The sequence below is a fragment of the Pyrus communis genome, chromosome 6, assembly GCF_963583255.1.
Source record: "Pyrus communis chromosome 6, drPyrComm1.1, whole genome shotgun sequence".
NCBI lineage: Eukaryota > Viridiplantae > Streptophyta > Magnoliopsida > Rosales > Rosaceae > Pyrus > Pyrus communis.
In genome coordinates, this window is record NC_084808.1 from 6971174 (window position 1) to 6991473 (window position 20300).

The window sequence follows — 20300 nt, forward strand, 5'->3', positions numbered from 1 at the left end:
CTTTTTGTGTGTTTACTTATGCTTTGTGTGAATCTATGCTTAAAACATTGAGGACAATGTTTGATTTAAGTGTGGGGGGGTAACTAATGTTGTTAATGCAAATTCGTGGGATTTTATCACCCATAACTTCAAATGTTGTTCCTTGCTGTTTTAAGGTGTTTTTAAGTTGTTTTAGAGTGTTTTATTATGTTTTGTTTTTATAACTCCGAAAATCACATAAAAATTTGAAAAACATGTTTTGAAAAGCCTAAAAAGAGTGTTTTGAGTCGTTTTTGTGTGTTTGTGTCTTAGGGTACCTTCCAACACAATGATAGGGATTTGGTTTGTAATTGCATGACTGTTAAAAAGAGTTATAAACATGGAGAAAAGTTTGATTTACTCTTGGTATATGCTTGGTTATGGTTATAATGTATGACTTCACATGCAATCATAAAAGAAAAATTCGTTTTTGTAACATGCTTGAAGGAAGGAACTCAAACAAACGCTACAACCCTGTGAGACTCGAGCTATTACCTTCTTTGGAGAGTTATTTTCTGTGATTCTTTGTTTTCTAAAGTTGTTGCATGATCTCATTATTCCTTGCTTGGTTGCTACTTAGAATGCAATTATATCATAATAGAACTAAATGCTAGAACTTATATCCGTTTCATTCAAAGCATGATATTGTTTGCATAACATACAATAAGATGAAGTTGTTAGTCAAGCCAAAGCCAAAAAGCCTATCCCTTTTCATATTTCTTATTTGTTGTAAGTTTTAACCCTTTTGAGCCTTTTCAGCCTATTTTCTTTGTTAACCACATCACCCCTTACCTAGCCTAGAGTAGGACTTTCCTATACCCTTGTTCTTGAAGTATAGTGAGCATGACTTAAATGAATTCCTTTTGATTAATATGTTGCAGAAAATAAGTGTGGGGGAAGGGATTTTTGTGTGTATGTGCCTAAGTCTTAAAGGAGGCACGGGAAAAAGAAAAAAAAAATGTGAGAAAAAGAAGAAGAAAAGAAAGAAAAAGAGTGAAAATAAGTGAGAATGGACTCACAAGTGTGATTGTTGAAGAAAGGGCCCAAAAAGTTTGAATATGGCCCTAAGTTTTGTGTGACTTCCCCTTGGGTGTTCAAAGTTGACTTCTGCGTTCTAAAGGGAATTCTAAGTGCCTAATTCAATACTTTGCTCACTATTGCTTTAAGAACCTTTGTTTTACTTTACCTTTCTTTGTTAAACCATTACCCTTAGCCCCGTTACAACCCTCAACTTCTATCTTGATGTTATGTGTTCAATTTGTGGAGTTTGAATTTGGTATGAGCTTATGGAATCACTGGTTCTCATTCTAAGTAGTAGCATTCCATTCATGAGATCATATTCATGTCATTATCGTAAATCCAGAAAATGCTTTCTTTGTTATAACATATGTGAGATACTAGTCTTTCATGTTCACATCAATCTCTCACATATAACTAGTGTAGGGTGTGTAGTCAGAAAATCTGTGTGAAAATAGAGTGCATTCTAGTAAGGAATTGAGGAAATTCTCTAAGGCATGTTACTACATTCAAATCATGGTTTTAAATGCTTAATTGTGAACTAGTATGTGGTGACTATGATTAAGAATGTATTTAAGTGTAAAGATGGCTAAAATCTGTGGGAATAATGATTTTTAACTTGTCATGTGCATTGGAAATCCGTAAGACGATTGTTGGAAGGTGTAGGTGGTGTTTTGTTCGTTTTGTCTAGTTTCGTGTTCTTTTGTTGTTTTGTTTTGCTCGAGGACTAGCAAAAGATAAGTGTGGGGGTATTTGATAGGAGCATATTCATGCGACTTAAATGGCTTGTTCTCGTGCATTTACGTTATGTTTCTTTAGTTATTTTAGTACTTTAAGCTATTTTCGTGTGTTTTTAGGTTCATATGGCTAAGGAAGCAAAAAGATGCATTTTGGAGCATTTTGGAGCAAAATTGGACTTGGAATGGATAGCTTATGTTTGGTGCAAAAGGAATGGACGAAATTGAAGGATTCCTAATCCATTGCAGCCACATGCACCCATAATCATTCACACCTTGCAGCCACATGCATTCACTCTTCATAAATCAGCCACATGCACTCATCATCATAACCTAGCTGTCATGTTTCCCCTTTCATCATTCCCTCACATTCTTTAAATCAGCCAACACATGCATCCACCTTTCTCCCATCAGATTTCCAACATTGCACATGCATTCCCCTTACAATTTCAGCCATCCTAGCTGTTTTGCACATGCATTCACTTAACCTAGCTGTCATGTTCCCTCTCCCATCCATTCATCTCCCTATAAAAACCATACACACTTCACACAACATTAATTCATTCTCATTCACTCTTCCATATTCCAGAAATTCGTCAAAACCTCTCCACACCCTTGCAGCAGCCACCAAAACACTTTTCTATTCCCTATTAATCCAAACACCACTCCCCAAACCATTCACACCACCAAACCTCACCTTAGACCTTGTGCTACAACAACGAGGAAGAGAAGAGTGCCTAAACGTTCATACAATTCAAGTTTGAGTTGTTGGAATGTTTAGGTGTTTCTTTGATTTCAAAGTTTAAATTCAATTCTCTTTGTTTTGTACGTATGAGGAATGGAAGAGAAGAGTGCCTAAACGTTCATACAATTCAAGTTTGAGTTGTTGGAATGTTTAGGTGTTTCTTTGATTTCAAAGTTATGAGGAAATAAACCCCCCTTGGTTAGGGGGTGATTCGAAATATATGTTTATGCTTTCATTTTGATTTGATTACTTCTAGTTGCGTTTCATAAGTTGTGATTTCAATTTGTTTAACCGTTTGATTGATAACTTATTTATGTATGTTTATTGAGAGTGCACGCTTAATTTTCATGCATGAATATGACGCTAGAATATAAGTGAGTTTCACCTAATAGTTACGAACTTATATTCACAAGTAGTGGAGGTTGCTTATAAACAATCGCGTTAAACGAACTCTTGGCATAAGTTTCATGCAATCCATAGTAACGAATGCCTCGTCAACACTTATAATTTTCATAGAGCGTAATGATTCTTGCTTGTACCTCTTCTATGCATTCATGTTGAGGACTTGTGGGGAATGTTTTGAATTGTCGCATGCATCATCCAATTCAATAACGTTAGGAAGATTTGAAGGTTAATTAGTGCATCACGGTTAACTTGGGGTGTTGAGAATTCATGGTTTATTGAAATACAATTGGAAATCATTTTATTATGCAAGTGTAACATGTATGGAGATGAACCCCTTAACTAGGTTTCCATCCATTCAATTCCATCAATTTCATATTTACATTCTGTTTTAGTTGCAATTTGTTCATTTAATTTAATTTTCGTATAAACCTAAATCCCCCTTTACTTTATTGTCCAATTTAGTTAGAAAGTGTCTTAGTTTATGTTTCTAAGTGTTTTGATTCATTTTATTTCCCAAATTCGTCCAAAGTAGTCAAAGTGCTCAAAACTGCCCAGATTGTGTTTTAAGGCAGTTTTGAGTGTGTTTGTGTTGTTTTGAGTCTTTTGGTTTGTCTTAGTGTTTTAAAGTTTAGTTTTGCATTCTTTGAGTCTAGTATAGTGTTTCATATTGTTATTTTACGTTTTTGAGTCAAATCCAAGTGGTTAACAATCCCTCCTAATCCCCGGTCTAGAACGATCCCTACTTACATACTTACTACAATCGACAAAAAGAGGGTTTAATTTGTGTGCGTATAAATCTCGCATCATTTGCCCTTTTATTTATGCATTAAACCTATTTCCTTTCCCTAAATTGCAGCCACAATCCACACCTTTCCAACCTAGCTGCACCCTACATACATTAATTAGTCATTTTTTCATATTGCACTCACATGCATTCACATGCATTTCAAGAACCAAAACAACATTGTGCCGTGCCTTCCCTTGCCATTTTCAGTCATCACACTTCATCATTACATGATAGGAGCATATTCATGCGACTTAAATAGCTTGTTCTCGTGCATTTACATTATGTTTCTTTAGTTATTTTAGTACTTTAAGCTATTTTCGTGTGTTTGTAGGTCCAAAGGGCTAAAGGAGCAAAAAGATGCATTTTGGAGACTTTTGGAGCACTTTTGGGCTAAGGATGGATAGCCTATTGATGCGATATTTATACGCACACAAATTAAACCCTCTTTTCGTCAAATTGTAGTATATGTATAAGTAGGGATCGTTCTGGACCGGGGATTAGGAGGGATTGTTAATCACTTGGATTTGACTCAAAAACGTAAAATAACAATATGAAACAGTATACTTGACTCAAAGAATGCAAAACTAAACTTTAAAACACTAAGACAAACCAAAAGACTCAAAACAACACAAACACACTCAAATCTGCCTAAAAACCACTTTCTGGGCAGATTTGAGCACAACACAAATTTGGGCGAAATTAAGTAATAACTTGACTCAAGAACGTAAAAACACAATATAAAACACTAAACTAACTCAAAGAATGTAAAACTAAACACTTAAAACATTAAAACAAACCAAAAGACTCAAACATCACCCAAAACACTCAAAACTGCCTTAAAATCACTTTCTGGGCAGTTTTGAGCACTTTGGTGAATTTGGACGAAATTGGGAAATAAAATGAATCAAAACACTTAAAAGCACAAACTAAATTGATTTCTAACTAAATTGGACATTAAAGTAAAGGGGGATTTAGATTTATACGAAAATTGAAATAACAAAACAAGTTAATAAACTAAACAGATTGTAAAACGAATTTGAAGGAATGGAATGAATGGATGATATAATGGCTAAGGGGTTCATCTCCATACATGTTATACTTGCATAATAAAATGATTTCCAATTGCATTTCAATAAACCATGAAACTCAACACCCCGGGTTAACCGTGATGCACTAATTAACCTTCAAATCTTCCTAACGTTATTGAATTGGATGGGTTAGCGCATACAACAATTCAAAACATTCCCCACAAGTCCTCAACATGAATGCATAGAAGAGATACAAGCAAGAATCATTACGCTCTATGAAAATTATAAGTGTTGACGAGGCATTCGTTACTATGGATTGCATGAAACTTATGCCAAGAATTCATTTAACGCGATTGTTTATAAGCAACCTCCACTACTTGTGAATATAAGTTCATAACGATTAGGTGAAACTCACTTATATTCTAGCGTCATATTCATGCATGAAAATTAAGTGTGCACTCTCAATGAACATACATAAATAAGTTATCAATCAAACAGTTAAACGAATTGAATCCACAACTTATGAAACGCAATTAGAAGTATTCAAATCAAAATGCAAGCATAAATATATATTCGAATCACCCCCTAACCAAGGGGGTTTTAGTTCCTCATGGTACAAAACAAAGAGAAATCAAAGAAACACCTAAACATTCCAACAACTCAAACTTGAATTGTATGAACGTTTAGGCCCTCTTATCTTCCATTCCTCATTCGTACAAAACAAAGAGTATTGACATTAAACCTTGAAATCAAAGAAACACCTAAACATTCCAACAACTCAAACTTGAATTGTATGAACGTTTATGCACTCTTCTCTTCCTCTTCGTTGTAGCACAAGGTCTAGGGATAGTTTGGTGGTGTGAATGGTTTGGGGAGTGGTGGAAATGGAAGAGGAGTGGTGTTTGGATTATAAGGGAGAAACTCACGGCAATGGGGGAAGTGTTTGTGGTATGTACAATGGATGAATTTCTGAAATGGAAGTGTGTATTGTGTTGTGAATGGAATGAATGAATTGTGGCTGCAATGGATGCTTATCTATAGGTGAAATGGGGGGAACATGACAGCTAGGAACTTGGTGGAAATCTGGAATGGTGATGGGAGATGCATGTGGCTGATTTATGCATGTGATTAAAGGGTGGAAATGCATGTGCAATGAATATGTGGGTGCATGTGCAAGGGGACAATCTGGAAATGAAAAGGGAAATGCATGTGGCTGATTTAATGGAGGAACAAGTGCATGTGCATGATTTTGGTTGGAATGCAAGGGAATGCAATCTGAAATGGGAGAGCATGTGGGTGGAAATGCATGTGGGTTAAAGTGGAATGACAGCTAGGTTGTGATGATGAATGCATGTGGCTGATTTAATGGAGGAACAAGTGCATGTGCATGGTTTTGGTTGGAATGCAAGGGAAAGCAATCTGAAATGGGAGAGATAAGTGATAAGTGTATGGTTATGATAAGTGATAAGTGTATGGATATGATAAGTGTATGATATGTGGTGATGATAAGTGTATGATATGTGATTATGATAAGTGATAAGTGGTGATGATAAGTGTATGATATGTGATTGTGTGGCTGAAATGAAGGATTGGAATGTTGGAATGTTATGCACAGCTAAGGATAAAGGAAAGTTTTAAATGTCCTAAAACTAAAGGGAGCAAGGTTCCAACACTTTGGTCTTCAATTAGGTCTTCAATTTCGTCTAACACTTTGGCTCCAAGCATAAGCTATCCATCCTTAGCCCAAAAGTGCTCCAAAAGTCTCCAAAATGCATCTTTTTGCTCCTTTAGCCCTTTGGACCTACAAACACACGGAAATAGCTTAAAGTACTAAAATAACTAAAGAAACATAACGTAAATGCACGAGAACAAGCCATTTAAGTCGCATGAATATGCTCCTATCAAATACCCCCATGATAGGAGCATATTCATGCGACTTAAATGGCTTGTTCTCGTGCATTTACGTTATGTTTCTTTAGTTATTTTAGTACTTTAAGCTATTTTCGTGTGTTTGTAGGTCCAAAGGGCTAAAGGAGCAAAAAGATGCATTTTGGAGACTTTTGGAGCACTTTTGGGCTAAGGATGGATAGCTTATGCTTGGCGCCAAAGTGTTGGACGAAATTGAAGACCTAATTGAAGACCAAAGTGTTGGAACCTTGTTCCCTTTAGTTTTAGGACATTTAAACCTTTCCAAATCCCTTATGCTGTGCATCTCCACCTTTCTCCCAAAACCATACACATGCATTCATTATTCATTCCCTCACATGCTCCCATTACTTATCATATCATCCACTTATCTTATCACCACTTATCATATCATCCACTTATCATTCACCACTTATCTTATCATCCACTTATCATATCATCCACTTATCATTCACCACTTATCTTATCACCACTTATCTTATCATTCACTTATCATATCATTCACTTATCATATCATTCACTTATCATATCATACACTTATCACTTATCACAACAACAACCTTGCACATGCACATTCATCCACATGCACCCATAATCATTCACTCATCTTTAATGCACATGCATCTTCCATAAATCAAATCAGCCACATCCACATGCACTTATTCCATTTCATCATTACACCACATTCTCTCCCTTTAATCACATGCATAAATCAGCACATGCATCTCCCATTCCCATCAGATTTCCATCATATTCACATGCATTCCATCCTTTAAAACATTGCACATGCACTCCCTTTAATTAATTAAGCCACATGCACTCCCATCCATTTCATCATTGCAGCCAACACATGCTTTCACATGCATTTTCAGATTGTCCCCTTGCACATGCAGCCACATATTCATTGCACATGCAATTCCAACCCACATGCATCCTTTAATCATTCAAACATGCAGCCACATTCCCTCCTAGCTGTCATGTTCCCCCCCATTTCACCTATAAATAAGCATCCATTGCATTCATTCTCATTCATTCTCATACACACTTCCATTTCAGAAATTCATCCATTGCAGAAATGTAGACATCAAACTCCCTTGTGCCGTGCTCTCCCTTACAATCCAAACACCATCCTTCCATTTCCACCACTTCCCAAACCATTCACACCATCAAACTATCCCTAGACCTTGTGCTACAACGAAGAGGAAGAGAAGAGTGCCTAAACGTTCATACAATTCAAGTTTGAGTTGTTGGAATGTTTAGGTGTTTCTTTGATTTCTCTTTGTTTTGTACCATGAGGAACTAAAATCCCCTTTAGCTAGGGGGTGATTCAAAATATATGTTTATGCTTGCATTTTAATTTGATTACTTCTAATTGCGTTTCATAAGTTGTGGATTCAATTTGTTTAACCGTTTGATTGATAACTTATTTATGTATGTTTATTGAGAGTGCACGCTTAATTTTCATGCATGAATATGACGCTAGAATATAAGTGAGTTTCACCTAATAGTTACGAACTTATATTCACAAGTAGTGGAGGTTGCTTATAAACAATCGCGTTAAACGAATTCTTGGCATAAGTTTCATGCAATCCATAGTAACGAATGCCTCGTCAACACTTATAATTTTCATAGAGCGTAATGATTCTTGCTTGTATCTCTATTATGCATTCATGTAGGGGACTTGTGGGGAATGTTTTGAATTGTCGCATGCGCTAACCCATCCAATTCAGTAACGTTAGGAAGATTTGAAAGTTAATTAGTGCATCACGGTTAACTTGGGGTGTTGAGCATCATGGTTTATTGAAATGCAATTGGAAATCATTTTATTATGCAAGTATAACATGTGTGGAGATGAACCCTTTAGCTAGCCTTCATTCCATTCAATTCCATCCATTTCATCTTTACTATCTGTTTTAATTTAAATCTGTGCATTTTATTCAATTTTCGTCAAATCTAATTCCCCCTTTACTTTAATGTCCAATTTAGTTAGAAAGTGTTTTAATTTGTGTTTATAAGTGTTGTGATTCAATTTATTACATAAATTTGTCCAGATTCACCAAAGTGCTCAAAACTGCCCAGAAAGTGATTTTAAGGCAGTTTTGAGTGTTTTGGGTGATGTTTGAGTCTTTTGGTTTGTCTTAGTATTTTAAAGTGTTAGATTAGTTTGAAATACATTTAGTTTGTGTTTTTAATAGTCTTGAGTCAAGTTACAACTTAGTTTCGTCCAAATTTGTGTTTGTGCTCAAATCTGCCCAGAAAGTGGTTTTTAGGCAGATTTGAGTGTGTTTGTGTTGTTTTGAGTCTTTTGGTTTGTCTTAGTGTTTTAAAGTTTAGTTTTGCATTCTTTGAGTCTAGTATAGTGTTTTATTTTATGTTTTTACGTTTTTGAGTCAAATCCAAGTGATTAACAATCCCTCCTAATCCCCGGTCCAGAACGATCCCTACTTATACTTATACTACAATTGACAAAAAGAGGGTTTAATTTGTGTGCGTATAAATCACGCACCACCCCACACTTATCTTTTGCTAGTCCTCGAGCAAAACAAAACAACAAAAGAACACGAAACTAGACAAAACGAACAAAACACCACCTACACCTTCCAACAATCGTCTCACGGATTTCCAATGCACATAACAAGTTAAAAATCATTATTCCCACAGATGTTAGCCATCTTTACACTTAAGTACATTCTTTATCATAGTCACCACATACTAGTTCACAATTAAGCATTTAAAACCATGATTTGAATGTAGTAACATGCCTTAGAGAATTTCCTCAATTCCTTACTAGAATGCACTCTATTTTCACACAGATTTTCTGACTACACACCCTACACTAGTTATATGTGAGAGATTGATGTAAACATGAAAGACTAGTATCTCACATATGTTATAACAAAGAAAGCATTTTCTGGATTTACGATAATGACATGAATATGATCTCATGAATGGAATGCTACTACTTAGAATGAGAACCAGTGATTCCATAAGCTCATACCAAATTCAAACTCCACAAATTGAACACATAACATCAAGATAGAAGTTTAGGGTTGTAACGGGGCTAAGGGTAATGGTTTAACAAAGAAAGGTAAAGTAAAACAAAGGTTCTTAAAGTAATAGGAAGCGAAGTGATGAAATTGACACTTAAACTCACTTTTAATGGCAGAAATCAACTTTTAAACACAAGGGAAGATTCATGCAACAACTAGGGTCAAATTCACTCTTTTGGACCATTCCTTCAATAACCAATGCTTGTGAGATCATTCTCACTTATTTTTCAACTCTTTTTCTTTCTTTTCAACACTTTTCTATTTTCTTTTTATTTTTCCACGAATTTTTTTTTTCTTTATTTCATTCTTTGGCCGTGCCCTTGATGCGGGAATTATACGCGCATAAATTAAACCCTCTTTTTGACAATTGTAGTATAGGTGCAAGTAGGGATCGTTCTAGACCGGGGATTAGGAGGGATTATTAACCACTTGGATTTGACTCAACAACGTAAAATAACAATATGAAACACTATACTAGACTCAAAGAATGCAAAACTAAACTTTAAAACACTAAAACAAACCAAAAGACTCAAACATTACCCAAAACACTCAAATCTGCCTTAAAATCACTTTCTGGGCAGATTTGAGCACTTTGGTTACTTTGGACGAAATTGGGTAATAAATTGACTCAAGACTCTTAAAAACACAAACTAAAATGATTTCTAACTAATTTGACATCAAAGTAAAGGGGGATTTATGTTTTGCTTAAACTAAATGACAGATTGTAAATTAAAGCATAAGGAAAAGAAGTAAACACAAACTGAATGAATCAACAACTAATGAAATGAGATAGCACAAATAGAGATTGTTGATGTATATTTCCTTCCTAATGCAAGAATATATTTAGTATAATGGCATAAGCAAGGGTGTCGAATCCACAGGGACTAATTGGACCTATGTAACTACTTGTTTGCAAGAAATCTAAGAAATGAATCAAACTAGTCTAAATAGGCAGATTTGAATCAAACTAATCAAACTATGCATATTTGTTGTTTTAACTTGAAAGCCTAAGAGAATGAAGTAAACACAAATCAATGAATCAACAACCAATATAATGAGATAGTATCAATGGAAATGAAACTAGGGATTCGATTTCACCATTGCTCAATTAAATCCATGTTTGTTAAGTTGGTTTATACTCATTCATCTACAAATTTCTTGGGTTTGTTTCACTTGGATATGATCAACCATATGATGTGTGGATTTGATCAAATGTCTATAATCTTGAACCTAATTGTGATGTGCAACTTTGGTTCATAATCTAGAGTATGTAATGCACAAGAAACATTCAATAAACCAAAGGGAGCACTTGGCAGGATGTTTGCCAAGCTTTCCCTTCATTCATTCACAAATCCACCAATATTAGACATGATGTATGTTTTAATCTTGGCTAAATAACTTGTGGTTAACTCAAATGGAGATCAAGCATACAAATCAACCCACAAATTCACAATTATAACAGAGAATGAATCAAGAACTAGGTAGACAAACTGAGCATTCTAACTTAATTACATAGCAAACTTTGCAAGGTTACATCGAATCCCTAGAGGAAGCTTAGTTACAATTCATGTTTACAAAAGATTTGACATAAAAGTATAAAACATGAATGAACATAGAATTGATAAGAATGAACCCTTGAAGCAAAACTGATGTTGAAGTCCTTGAAGAGTTCCTTGGTGTTGCTTCTCCAAATGTGGTGCGGATGAAGTAGATTGGTTTGGTTTGGATGGTTTCTGCCCTTAGGACAGAAATGGACAGAGAATGGAGTGAAATGGGAGAGGTTTTAGAGTGTGTAATGGACTGAAATGAAGAGGAAAACTTGCGGATGGGAGAGGGAGAGAATAATGGACAGTTTCTGTGAAAGGAAAAGAATGTAGAGTGCTATGCAATGGAGAGGGCGAATTGGAGTGAATGATGGACAGAAAATGGAGCCAAATAGGGTGTGTGTGATCCCCCAACATTCAGATTGGATCTAGCCTTTGTTTACTCAGATGGCAGAGCATAATTCAGATGGAATGATGGGTTTCTGAGTGTAGTGGACGCATGGCTTGGACAATTCTGCAAGTATGTGTTTTGTTTAATCAAAATGCATGTGTAAAGTCTGCCACAAGGGAGTGGAACCTGCAAAGGTCAATTGGAGCACCAGAAAATGTTTATACAAGTCTGAAAATGGGAAGAACACATGGCATGGACAAAGGAATGGGTTGGATTTCTGAAATGATGGCATGAAATGGAATTTCTGGAATAAAGGATGCAAGGAATGGACATAATCTGCAGGTATGTGGATATTTAATCCAAGAAACATGTGCAAAGTGTTTGAACATGCATGTGAATGCATGTTTTGGTGTTGAAACCACCTAATCTGACTTCAATGCTTGTTTTATTTAGAATCACTCAATTTGGCCGAATTTCACCACATTCCTTCATTTGCCTTCCAATTGATCTTATTACACACTTGGCTGCACACTAACACCAAACAAAGTAAAATGCAACTAGTTTAATCCAAAAACAATACAAAAACGCCAAATAAAAAAGCTATACATGCATGCAAAATGTGACTATCAAATACCCCCAAACCTGGTTTTTGCTAGTCCTCGAGCAAACTTAAAACTAAAACACACAAAACTCAAACATCTAACTAAACCACTTTCGCTGGCTAAACGATTGCACTGAGCATGTACAACAAGCCTTTGAACCCCTAGGTGTCCCTAGTTGGAGGAGTTGTGTCTCCTGAGGGTTTACAGTGATGACACCCACAAACATTTACAAAATCTGCAAACAACTTGGTTAAAACATGCTTTAAACAAACTAATAAGAACCAATGAAGATTCTGTCATTCATTCAACTCAAAAGATTGCCACTTCAAAGAATCGTATCAATTGTAACGTATAAAGATATTTCTCCATGTCTTACGACTTCAAGGTCACCATACCCAAATGCTTCAGATAGAATTCGCCTCAACTCTACTCCTCACAGAATCCACTCAAGTTTTCACTCAGATCTTAAGGTTTAGTCTCTCAACAACATATATGAGTGAAATTATGTAAAGGAAATCAAAATTCTCACATATGAAATCTGAAATGGAAGCACCGTTTCTGAGTAGATCTCATGAAATGAATCAGATGCTAAGAATATAGATAACACACACACTTACCATCACCCATGAATACATCCTCAAGGATCAGCTAGGTCTTTCTCAAGATTGTAATGTAAGGCTTAGGTTATAGGTTACGAGAGAAGTGATATGAAGTACTAGAGCTTGGGGCATACCAAAGTGTTCTTGAGGATCATGCTCTTCACTTGCATTTGTTTTCTTTCTTCTTTGTTTTTGGCATCCAGGCCCTATGTCTTATAATGAGGAGATTTGGAACTTGTATCCATTTTAATTCTCTTCTTTTTTTTTTTTTTTTTTTTTTATAACCCCTTTTTTTTTAGAAGCATCTTCAACATAGGTGCCCTCGGTACATGCCACAATCTTGTTCTAAGCTCAATTTACCTTTAGTCTTCATCACCTTGGTATTCCCCAAACTATAAGGTATGGCTTGTAATGGGCTAGAATGGGTAGATTATGGTGTGGGTGATGAAAGAATTGGGCTAAAGTGTTTGGCTGCAACGAGGGTGAATGGAGCACACAAATAGGTAGGATTTAAGCCTTTTAGTAGTTAAACATGCATAGCCTAACATCATCTCATTGAGTTCATTCATGAATGATACTAAATACATGGTATCTGCAAAGGAAAATGATTCTTAGCATCCAAACAAAATAGAAATAATGAGATCATTTAAAGTGAAAATGAAAGAAAAAGATAGGAGTAGAAACACTTTAAACCCTCTCAAATAAGCAATTAGGCTCAAAATAACTCACTAGGGTAGTCTCCACTATTCTTCTTCCAGAATTTGAGTATGGTACCTCTATCATCATAATTTCAAGAGTTATAGCTTTATAAATGACAACAAGATGCAACTCTTTTCCATAGCAACCCAATTGTTTGTTTTCAAACATAGTCCTCATATACATTCGTATTAGTATGCAAAAACACTTTTAACCAAAACTAACACCTCAAATAGGCACAAACACAAAACAACAAACACAAAACAAAACTTCCAAACCACCCCCAAACCTAATCTAAACATTGTCCTCGATGTTTAAACTTGTATGCAATGTAAGTAGGCAAAGAAAATAGAATGGTAACAAAATAAACACAACATAAAGAAAGAACACAAACCACACTAGGTTGCCTCCTAGCAAGCGCTTTATTTAATGTCTAGGCAAGACATGGTAGCTTGTTCATGGTGTTGAAAATTCAAGAACATCCACGACTTGATACACTTGCTCTTCATCCACTTTATCCAAGTATGGTTTCAATCGCTGCCCGTTGACTTTAAAAGAAGTGCCATTCTTCATGTTCTCTATCTCCACAGCTCCATGGGGAAATGTTTGCAAGACTTTGAATGGTCCCACCCACCTAGACTTCAGTTTTCCTGGAAAAAGTCTCAAACGTGAGTCAAACAAAAGTACTTTCATACCTTGGTGAAACTCCTTCCTTAGGATGGCCTTGTCATGATAGAGCTTAGTCCGTTCCTTGTAGATTTTGGCATTCTCATATGCCTCATTTCTAAGCTCTTCCAACTCATTAAGTTGGAGCTTCCTTGCTACTCCAGCATCCTTGTAATCAAAGTTGAACTTCTTGATAGCCCAAAATGCACGGTGTTCAAGCTCCATTGGCAAATGACAAGCTTTCCCAAACACAAGGCGATAAGGACTCATGCCAATGGGGGTCTTGTATGCTGTTCTATATGCCCATAGTGCATCATTTAACCTTAGTGACCAATCCTTCCTTGTAGGGCTCACAGTCTTCATCAAAATGTTCTTGATCTCCCTATTGCTAATCTCCACTTGTCCTGAAGTTTGAGGATGGTACGGGGTTGCCACTTTGTGGTTGATGTTGTACTTCTTCATCAAGCATTCAAAAGGTTTGTTGCAGAAATGGCTGCCACCATCACTAATAATAGCTCTTGGGGTTCCAAACCTACAAAAAATCACATCTTTAAGAAAATTCAACACAACCTTATGATCATTAGTTCTTGTAGCAATGGCTTCAACCCATTTGGATACGTAATCCACTGCCACCAATATGTATAAGTAACCAAAAGAGGATGGAAATGGTCCCATGAAATCGATTCCCCAAACATCAAAGAGTTCTACCACCAAAATGTTGTTCAATGGCATCTCATTTCTTCGGCTAATGTTCCCCATTTTCTGGCACCTATCACATTTAGAGCAAAAATCAAAAGCATCGTTGAATAAAGTAGGCCAAAAGAAACCAGATTGTAAAACCTTTAGCGATGTCTTTTTGGCACCAAAATGGCCTCCACATGCCAATGTGTGGCTAAACGTTAGAATGCTTTGTTGCTCACTCTCTGGGACACATCTCCTAATGATTTGATCAGGGCAATATTTAAACAAATATGGTTCGTCCCAAACGTAGTGCTTTACCATGGCAAGGAACTTCTTTCTTTCCTGAAAAGAAAGGTCATCTCTCATTATACCACAAGCAAGATAATTAACAAAATCTGCATACCATGGTTCTTTTTCTTGAACAACAAGGAGTTGTTCATCTGGAAATGATTCATTTAGGGGCAAAGGTTTTCCAACTCCCTGGTTTTCATTAAGCCTGGACAAATGGTCAGCCACAACATTATCACTGCCCTTCTTATCTCGAATTTCCAAGTCAAACTCTTGTAGTAAGAGTATCCATCTAATCAAGCGTGGTTTAGCATCTTTCTTTGTCATCAAATACCTAATGGCTGCATGATCAGAAAACACAATAACTTTAGATCCCACAAGATATGACCTAAACTTTTCTAAGGCAAAAACAACAGCAAGCAACTCCTTTTCAGTTGTGGAATAGTTAAGTTGAGCATCATGCAGAGTCCGGCTTGCATAGTAGATCACATGTGGAAGCTTGTTCACCCTTTGCCCTAAAACTGCACCAATAGCATAGTCAGAGGCATCACACATTAATTCAAAAGGTAATGACCAATCTGGTGCCATAATAATAGGGGCCGAGGTTAGTTCATTTTTCAAAGTATTGAATGCATCCATACAAGCCTTATCAAAATGAAATACAACATCTTTAGCTAACAGATTGCATAATGGACGGGTGATCATTGAAAAGTTCTTAATGAAACGACGATAAAAACCCGCATGGCCCAAAAAACTTCTTACTCCTTTCACAGTGGTGGGGGCTACCATATTGGTGATGACGTCAATTTTGGCTTTGTCCACCTCCATTCCTTTGCTAGAGATTACATGTCCCAACACAATTCCTTGTTTCACCATAAATTGGCACTTTTCCCAATTGAGAACCAAATTTGTTTCCTGGCATCTTTGAAGTACTAAAGAGAGATGGTTAAGACATTCATCAAAAGAGGAACCAAACACTGAGAAGTCATCCATAAATACCTCAATGAACCTTTCTACCATGTCAGAGAAGATGGCCAACATACATCTTTGGAATGTTGCTGGAGCATTGCAAAGTCCAAAAGGCATTCTTCTGTATGCAAATGTGCCAAAGGGGCAAGTAAAGGTTGTTTTCTCTTGATCCTCCGGAGCGATTGCAATTTGATTGTAACCTGAGTAACCATCAAGAAAACAATAGTGTGAGTAACCCGCCAATCTCTCAAGCATTTGATCTATGAAAGGCATAGGAAAGTAATCTTTTCTAGTGCTAGAATTCAACTTCCTGTAATCGGTGCAAACACGCCAACTGGCCGTGGGCTTGGTGGTCACAAGCTCATTGTTTTCATTCCTCATCACAGTGATTCCCACCTTCTTAGGCACCACCTGAATAGCACTCACCCATTTGCTATCAGAAATGGGATATATGATCCCCACATCTAACAATTTCAACACCTCATTCCTAACAACTTCCTTCATGTGTGGATTGAGTCTTCTTTGTGGCTCACGGCTTGTTTTTGCTCCTTCCTCCAAAAGGATCCTATGCATGCACATGGTAGGGCTTATTCCCTTGATATCTGCAATAGACCAACCAAAAACAGATTTGAACTCTTTTAACACCCTAATTAGTTTATCTTCTTCATTTGGGGTGAGATCAGAAGCTATGATAATTGGAAGAGTTTCAAATTCAGCTAGATATGCATATTTTAGATGTGGTGGAAGTGGCTTAAGTTCAAGTTTTGGTGCCTTAACAGTGGAAGGAGTTAGATGTGATATTGATGATTCTAAAGGCTCAAAACGAGGTGAAACATTCAAAGGATACAATGCCAATGCTTCCAAGGCAGCTACTTCTTCCATGAGTGCATCTTCTTCATCAAACTCATCTTGAGATTGACTCAAAACAGTTTGCAATGGTTCATCCGATTGTGCCTGCAAGAACTTAGAGAAAACAATTGAATCAAGCACATCAATGGCATAACAATCAAGAGATGAAGAAGGATGAGTAAGAGATTCAAACACTTTGAATTGAACTGTCTCTCCTAACACTGTCATAGTGAGGAGTCCATTTTGCACATCAATGATGGTCTTGGCCGTGGCCATGAAAGGTCTCCCAAGCAATATTGGCAACTCACGATCATGTATAGGAGCTTCTTCCATGTCCAACACTACAAAATCTGCAGGCAAGATTAGTTTATCAACTTGAACTAGAATATCTTCTACTATACCTCTTGGATATTTAACTGATCTGTCTGCAAGTTGTAATGAAATGGTGGTGGCTTTCAAATCTCCCAAACCTAGTTGAAGGTACACTGAATAAGGCATTAAGTTGATGCTAGCACCCAAATCAAGCATTGCCTTCTCTACTTTCTTGTCCCCTATGGTGATGTTGATAGAGAAACTTCCTGGATCCTTGAGCTTTGGTGGAAGTTTTCTTTGCAAAACTGCACTAACATTCTCAGACACTACTACCTTCTCATGTGGTCCATACTTCCTTTTGTAGCTGTTTAACTCCTTGAAGAACTTCCCATATGCCGGCATGTTCCTAATGACATCAAGCAAAGGTAAGTTAACATTCACTTTGCTCAGTATATCAAAAATCTCCTTAAATGACTTATCCTGCTTGCTCTTGGCAAGTCTTCCAGGGAATGGTATTGGTGGAGTGTATGGTTTCTCGGCCTTGTGAAGATTTGGTGCTTCCAATGAGGAAGTGGCATGGCTCGGTTCCTCAATTGATTTCCCATTGTCTCCTTGAGTGACACCTGCATTCACATGATCATATTCATTAGTAACTTCATTGCCAACTCTATTATCAATAACCTTACCACTTCTAAGTGTAGTGATTGCTTTGGCTTGCTCTTGGTTCCTTTGGAGTATCACGGGTTGGCTTGGAAACTTCCCAACCTCTCTTTGGTTCAAGGCATCTGCAATCTGCCCCAATTGTGTCTCCATTTTGGTTAGGGCTGCTGAATGTTGTTGGAGAGTGCTATTTGTGGAATGTTGGAATTGCAAAGTGTTTTGGGCTAACAACTTAACCGTATCCTCTAGACTAGGGGTAGTGGCAGGTTTTGGTTGGAAATTTTGGATTGGATTGTTGTTCTTCCATGAAAAATTGGGATGATCTCTCCAACTCGGGTTATATGTATTGGAATACATATCATTCATTGGTCTTTGATTGTAAGAATTCATGAGGTTCACTTGCTCTTGAACATACTCGGGATAAGCCTCCCTAGATGGACATTGGTGAGTAGGATGGCTTGGTATGTTGCAAATGGCACACACTTCATTTGCTTTTGGCACCATGTTGAGCACGGATTCAAGCTTCCTTTCTAGGTTAGCTACCTGCAACAAAAGCTCATGATTAGAACTTGTTTCATAGACTCCAACTTTCTTACCCCTTAAATCTTTGTGTTGAGCATTAGACCCCAACATCTCATAAATGTTATATGACTCTTGAGCATTCTTTTTCTTCAATGCTCCACCTGCTGCATTATCCACAGTTGATTGACAATTTTGGGTTAGTCCATCATAGAAAATTTGCATTTGTAAATGAAAAGGTAACCCATGGTGTGGACATTGTATCAAGAGGCCTTTAAAACGCTCCCAACACTCATTGAAAGGTTCACCATCATCTTGTTTGAAGTTGAAGATTTGTCCCCTTAATGTGGCTGTCTTTTGGGTGGAAAAGAACTTCTCCAAGAATTTCTTAGCCACGGCATCCCATGTAGTGAGGGAACCTGGTGTTCAAGTCATCAACCAACTCTTGGCCCTATCTTTCAAGGTGTAAGGAAACACTCTCAACCTCAAATTTGCTTCACTTACTCCCTGCAAAGGTAAACCACTCACAACATTGTAAAACTCTTTAATATGAGCTAAAGGGTCTTCATTAGGTAAGCCATAAAATGAAGGAAACATATGAAAATGTGAAGATTTGAGATCATAGTTTCTAGCTTCTGTGGGCAGCAAGATGCATGAAGGTGAATTTGGTATGATTGGTTGAGCAAAGTCCTCCAAAGCTCTAAGCTCATCTAGGTTGCCCGCCATCTCTTCTTCTCTTTCCCAATCAAATTGCTCAGATCCTTTACTTGTTGAACTAGGTGAAGTCCTTTCCTCTTCCTCACGGATTAGGGATGAACTTGATGGCACAAAGTTGTCCAAAGTGTGGCCCTTCAACCGTTCAATTCTTTGGCCTAACTCAACAAGTCTATTTGACATATACTACCTGAAACAAAGTAACACAAGTGTGAATGAAAATCAAGAAGCAAACAACAATGAAAAGAACAAAAATTAACTTAAAAACGTTTGAAAAGACTCAAGGGATGTGGAACTAAACACTTAGAACACTTAAACAATCCTAAAACCCAAAACAGCAACTAGAAGACTCAAAATTGCCTAAAAAACACTTTCTGGGCAGTTTTGAGCACCTACACTAATTTGGACGAAATAGGATGGAAACTTGAATCAAAACACTTATAAACACAAATCAAAACACTTTCTAACTAATTTGGACAAAACAAAGTCTCAAAGGACTCAAAACAGATTCACAAGACTCAAAACAAGCTAAAAACTCTCAAAACTGCCTAAAAACACAAACTGTGCAGTTTTGACACTAACTCAATTTTGGACGAAAATTAGGTTTGAGCTTGACTCAAAATGCTTCAAAACACAAGATAAGACAGATTCTAAGCCTAAAACTTAACAAAATAAGGGGAGAAATTGTATTTGGACGAAATGCATTTAAATGGACAGATTATAACAAAAGCAGATTATAACTCAAATTGATGTAAACCAATGGATAATGGAATGGCTAATGGATTCTTTTCCACACATGAAATGTATGCAACTTAAATCAACTTCCAGTTATCAATTTGACAAGTTATGAACCTTGACACTAATCAAAAAAGCAAATAAGCAAACAAGCAATTACAAGGGACTGAAATCAGTCCCCGGCAACGGCGCCATTTTTGTTGATGTATATTTCCTTCCTAATGCAAGAATATATTTAGTATAATGGCATAAGCAAGGGTGTCGAATCCACAGGGACTCATTGGACCTATGTAACTACTTGTTTGCAAGAAATCTAAGAAATGAATCAAACTAGTCTAAATAGGCAGATTTGAATCAAACTA

General features: G+C 36.8%; 1 non-coding gene across 1 annotated transcript; it reads left to right on the forward strand.

The window, feature by feature from the left end:
* The first annotated feature begins 18730 nt into the window (after positions 1-18730).
* LOC137738513 (small nucleolar RNA R71) lies at positions 18731-18841 on the forward strand. The gene has a single exon (XR_011068957.1). It is a non-coding gene; the product is annotated as a small nucleolar RNA R71 (small nucleolar RNA).
* The last annotated feature ends 1459 nt before the right edge of the window (positions 18842-20300 follow it).